This window comes from Panthera tigris, chromosome A2 (genome assembly GCF_018350195.1).
Source record: "Panthera tigris isolate Pti1 chromosome A2, P.tigris_Pti1_mat1.1, whole genome shotgun sequence".
In the NCBI taxonomy this organism is placed as follows: domain Eukaryota; kingdom Metazoa; phylum Chordata; class Mammalia; order Carnivora; family Felidae; genus Panthera; species Panthera tigris.
This window is the reverse complement of record NC_056661.1, coordinates 119,433,530-119,439,683: the sequence shown is the minus strand read 5'-3', so window position 1 is coordinate 119,439,683 and position 6,154 is coordinate 119,433,530. Positions and strand designations below refer to the sequence as shown.

The window sequence follows — 6,154 nt, the reverse complement described above, 5'->3', positions numbered from 1 at the left end:
GATGACCCTCCCTATGGCCTCCCCCCAACTCCTTCCTGACCATGTTCTGTCTGTAAGACCTTGTACCTAATGCTGCCTCTTAAGCCTCAACCCTTCATTATCTCTCAATCTAATTAGCCTCGTGGCCAATGCCTGTTACATGTTCCTCTCAGGGCCTTGGCATTTTTTTTTTTTTTCCAATATACCCACAGAGTATAAAATTTTAATATATTATTTGATCAGAGACAAGAGAACTAGCAATCTGTGGCACACTATCTTAGGACTTGTCAAAATCAAGGGTGATTCTTTCCATCACAAAGAGACGGAAGTTTCAGGACATCAAGAGACAAAAAAGCAGCCAAAGGATTTTGCTGTCCCTTTATTTCCCGTGAAATACAACCCTAAGCAGTGTTCATATTTTCCCCACACTGCTTCCTGTCCTCTGCCAAAGGAGGGACTTGATCCAATGTCCCAGCTGTTCTGGGGCCTGCGCTGGGATGGCCGGGTTGGAAGGGGGGGACACACAGGTTTTACTCTCATGCCAGCTACGCCTGGGGCCTCTGTGTGGGCAATCAAGGGACCTTCCCTCGGGCAGAAGCCTGTGGAAACATCCAGCCTGACGCCTCTCGTTTGGCACAATGAAGGGCAAATATCTCTCCATTATCTACTGGAAAATGAATGAGCAAACACAATCTCTAAATCAAGGGACTTAAACAGGAGATCATATTTCCTATTCCCTAGGTGTTAGTAATATTCTGCAAAAAGGTCATGGGTCTTGGTAACTATGTTAAGAACTATGGTCACAGTTTATTAACCTCTTATGTTCTTTGGAGAAAAAAAAAATCAGAATATAAGGTGTTTGGGCCAATATAACACAAACCTAGGCATGCCAAGCTCTGTGTGGGAGTTTTACAGGTACCTTATTTAAATGTCACAGTAGTTCTATAGTATGACCACATCACTATGAATTGTCTAAGAAGTTTGAGTGGGTGCCTCAAAGGCCACACAACCGGTAAGTAGAAAGGCTTTTAAGTGAAAAATCTGGTTAAAAAAAAAAAAGAAAGAAAAAGGTCACATAGCTGGAATGTGGTCTTGAATTTACCTTACTCTTAAACCCATCCTTATTCCATTGCACTCCAATGCAATATTTCCCAAATTTGTCTGGTAAGACTCCTCAGTGTGAGTGCTTGTTAAAACTCCACTCTCTCGCTCTCTGCCCCTCCCCCACTCACTCTCTGTCTCTCTCCTTCAAAAAATAAACATTAATTTTTTTTTTTTTTTTTAAAGGCGTGCCTGGGTGGCTCAGTCAGTTGAGCATCTGACTTTGGCTCAGGTCGTGATCTCATGGTTCATGGGTTTGAGCCCCGAGTTGGGCTCTGTGCTGACAACTCAGAGCCTGGGGCCTGCTTTGGATTCTGTGTCTCTCTCTCCCTTTACCCCTCCCCCACTCACACTTTTTCTCTCTCTCTCCTTCAAAAATAAATAAACATTTAAAAAAACAAAAAAGAAAAAAAAAATCTCCACTCCTGGGTCCAATCCTGCTGCAGATCGAATAAGCCAGAGTCTCCTGGAAATGGGGACAGGAATTCACCCTAAGTGAATCTTACCTAGCAAGTTAGGTAAACACTGCTAAAATGCCTTAATCTCTTTTTAACCTAGTAATTCTTGGCAAGGTGTGTCGAAAAATGTCTTCTCTTTTTAATAAGCTTGTTATTTTGGAATAACTTTAGATATGCCTGGAAGTTGTAAAGGTGATAAAGAGCGAGCCCATATACTTCCTCCCATCTATTTCCACCTAATGTGAAGATCTTACACAACCATGGTCCATTTGTCAAAACAAAGAAACTAACACTGACAAATTACTGTTGACTGTGTTAGGAATCACTTGTCTTGGACATGGAAGGAAAGGAAAGACAGGCCAGCCCAGAGTCCCTTTTTTTTTTTCCTATTCCTCAGGGAGCTGAAGGCACACAGCGTTGGTAGGAGGTGCGTGATTAAGAAGCAAGTTGAGTTTAGCTCTTTGCTGTATCTATTGCAAGAAATGAAGACCCTTCTCAGCAATCAGACTGTTGACCTTCCAGAAAATGTCGACAGCACTCTGAAGGGACCCATGATTACTGTGAAGGGCCCCCGAAGAACCCTGTGGAGGGTTCCTCAGTAGAAGTCAGTCTCCTCGGAAAGAAAAGGAAGAGGCTCTGAGTTGACAAATGGTGGGAAATGGAAAAGAACTGTCTACTGTTCTCACTATCTGTGGTCACCTACAGGCCATGGTCAAGGACTCTACACTGGGCTTCCTTTACCAGATGAGGTCTGTGTATGCTCGTCTCCCTGTTAATGCCATTACTCAGGAGAATGGTTCTCTTGTTGAAATCCAGAATTTCTTGGGTAAAAATCGGGGCGTCTGGGTGCCTCAGTTTGTTAAGCGTCAGACTTTGGCTCAGGTCATGATCTCAGGGTTTGTGAGTCTGAGCCCCTCGTGGGGCTCTCTGCTGTCAGCACAAAGCCTGCTTGGGATCCTCTGTCCTGGCTCTCTCTCTCTGCCCCTCCCCCACTCACGCTTGCAGTGCTCTCTTTTTCTCCCTCAAAAATAAACATTAAAAAAATACATCCACAGGCCTCGGTGAGGCCAGGTGTTGTTTGTTCAGCATCTCAAGCCCAGACAGATGAGTTAATTCTCGAAGGAAACGACATTGAAACTGTAGCAAACTCAGCTGCTTTAATTCAGCAAGCCACAACAGTGAAAAACAAGGAAAATTTGGGGATGGTTTGTATGTTTCTGAAAAAGGAACAGTTCAGCAGACCGATGGATAAGATCTAAGTTGTCCAGCTACAGAAATAACAAGATGCCAGATGAGTTTTCAGACTTATTTGTGATATTTTAAAGATGCAATAAAAGCTGTATTGATTTGGAGCTTTTTCTTAAACCAATAAAAAAAAAAAAGAAGAAGAAGAAGCAAACTGAGTTTATTTCCCACAGGATTTACACTGTTCTGGTAAGAACAAAATACATATGCATGCACAGGCTATGAAATGCAAATTATGTAACTTCGGTGACTTCATAGATGAGTTAAATACACTTCGTTTTTATTTTATTTATTTGTTATTTTATATTCTAGAGTTCTTTTTTTTTTTTCTAATGCTTATTTATTTATTTTTGAGAGACAGAGAGAGAGAGAGATGCAAGGGGAGGGACAGAGAGAGAGGGAGACAGGGAATCCCAAGCAGGCTCTGCACTGTCAGCATGGAGGCTGATATGGGACTTGAACCCACGAACCGTGAGATCAAGACCTGAGCTGAAATCAGGAGTCAGAGGCTTAACCGACTGAGCCACCCAGGTGCCCTGAGTTAAATACGCTTCTATTTGCCTTTAGAACTGGCATTGCAAAATTCACACTAACAACTAAAAATTTTGTTTCCTTTACTTGGCAAGGCATTAAAGAGCAAATAAAAAATACCGTGACTCGTTGAGGGAGAGACTGGGGAAGACGGAAAAAAAAAACTTTATACTTCAGTTCCACAACTGCACTTTTCCCCTACTTTTTGGACCAGGGGCTCCACATTTTCATTTTGCACTGGGTCCCACAAATTATGTAGCCAGTCCAGCTGATCCCTAGTCAAGAGGCATTGTCCTAACTCAACGATCACCACCATCAGAAAATGGTAGTGATTGTGGCAGCCAGACAGACAAGTAGAAAGACGTGTCAGGAGAAAGGGACTTTCTGCCATTCTTGGCAATAACATCAATGGAGGGGGTTTAGTCTCCCACATGCACCAGCCCAGGTGGCTATTGGCACCTCAGGGTGATTCCTGATATTTTAGCACTCCTAGATATAACCCGGGGCAGTGGGATCCTGGTTGGACGTACCCAGTGGCCCAGTGCTCTCTGATGCAGACTGTGCAATGGCAATGCCACATCAAGAAGCAGTTAAACACTTGACCTGCCCCAGGCCTGTGGCTTTTGCATGTGCCACTCTGTATTACACTGCTTAATTATTTTTGTGCTCCAGTGGGCAGTTCTTCCTTTTTAGCTCGACTATTAAATCAAAGAAATATCCTCCGCATCTCCAAAGCCTGTTAACTCATTAAACACAGAATGGGGTGTTTCTGTGAAAAGGCAGCGCGGTGGGTTTGGGACAGCAGCTTTAATTTATATCTGAAAACAAATTAGGCTAATGGAGCAGAACAGCTACAAATGCTGTACAACCAACCTGCACCAGGAAACAGAACGTGGCTCTTTGGCTAATTAAAGGACACGATGGCTCTCTCTTCCACTGTGAAATTTTTTTGCGATGTGTCTTTTAGGATCAGGTGCTTCTTTTAAAATAAGAAGTGGGGGTGGGGTGGGGCGGCGCCTGGGTGGCTCAGTCGGGTTGAGCATCCGACTTCGGCTCGGGTCATGATCTCACGGTTTGTGGGCTCGAGCCCCGCGTCGGGCTCTGTGCTGACAGCTCAGAGCCTGGAGCCTGCTTCAGATTCTGTGTGTCCCTCTCCCTCTGCCCCTCCCCCACTCACGCTCTGTCTCTCAAAAATGAATAAATGTTGAAAAATAAAATAAAATAAAATAAAATAAAATAAAATAAAATAAGAAGGATCTCCAGCTGGTGATGTGAGGTCTGTCCTCCCTGGTGGAGTGAAGCCACGCTGCTGGGACACATGGAAAGAGACTCCAGCCACGAGCATGAGGAATGACGCTTCATGTCTCAAGGTGACCATTGGCAGCCCTGGGCATGGGCTTGTCCTGTGTCACCCAGCGGTAAGACTCGCGATCAAGCACCAAGCGCAGTTAGTAGGAGGCCCACTCAAACATGCACCGCCCAGAGCTCTTCCCTCTGTGGAAATCAGAACAGGGGGTTCCTCTCCCTTCCCCTCCCCAACAGGCCTCTCACTTGCCTTCTCCCAACCCCCAGTTCTCTACACCTCTTGTTCCCATACTCCGTCTTCAGCTGTCCTCTTTATTGTTTTTTCCTTCCCCTGCACCCATGTGATTTCTGCCAAGGTGGGGACTTTCTCTACCTTGTTCCCGGCTGTGTCCCGGTCCCTTACATGTTGCCCAGTACGTGCGAAGGGCTGCATCATTATTTGTTGAATGAACTGTCAAGTGCAACAGTCAAGCCTACTTCTCTCCATGCCACATCCTTAAAAAACCCCCGCGCACAGATATATGACGCACACCTCCCCAAATTTGCATGTGTGGTCCCTCCCTCCCCTTTCTACCTGTGCCCGGCTCTTCTCTCTCTGTCTGCATCCTCCTGGAGCCTCTACAACTCCGTAATGCCTTCCCACGGTGCACACTCGATACTGAGCCGCGCTGAACGGGGCTTCTATAGTCCGCAGCCTCCCCCCAAGAAATGCTAAGCAACACCAGATAGTGCCACTTGTGTCTTTTCCCCTATCCTGGTGCTTTCGATGTTTGAGGAATGTATATGTAAATGAGCTATCCAAAGACGCACAGCTAGTTAGTGGCAGGGACCAGGCTAGTGCCCAGATATACTGGTCTTCCATACATGGCACTTTGTTCTTTCCATCAGAGAATGCCTCCGAGAAGCCCTTCTCACCAACTTCCCCCAAACCCACCGTGTAGTTTCCGCACGTCTACAAGTGTCAGCTTCCTGGCACCCAGCCTGTATGGTGTCTTCCAAAAACAAACGCTTCCTTAACTCGTCGGCGTCCTAATTCCTCACCTTGAATCACAATGTCATCCGATTGATTAATTTTCACAAAGTGTTAAAGCACAGAGAGATCTGGGGCAGGAAGAGTTGGCTGGAATTTACAGATGTTTTGAAGTTAGTTACACCGAAGGAATAACATCCTGGGCACATTTGCAAGGTTTTTGGAGTCTGTTCCGTGAACACATTTTCTTTTTCATGAAAAATCTCAAACACACATAAAAATAACAGGACCAGTACGTTAGTAGGAATAATACAAACCTCGTAGATTCATCACTCAGCTTAACAATTATTAATGACTTGCAACATTTCCTTTTTCTTTATTATTCTTTGTTGAATTATTTTGAAGCATATTCCAGAGACGGCATATCGTTTTATCCTTCTTCAAAATGCCCCCCCCTTTTTTTTAACATAACCACCCCTAACAAATTAACAATAATAATTACTTAAAAATGCAATAAAATTTTCACGGAGGTGTTTGGAGGGGGTGGGTAGAGCTTCTCTGTACT

At 44.6% G+C, this 6,154-nt stretch overlaps 1 pseudogene; it reads left to right on the top strand.

The window, feature by feature from the left end:
• The first annotated feature begins 2,020 nt into the window (after nt 1-2,020).
• Nucleotides 2,021-2,790, top strand: LOC102972055 (annotated as a pseudogene).
• The last annotated feature ends 3,364 nt before the right edge of the window (nt 2,791-6,154 follow it).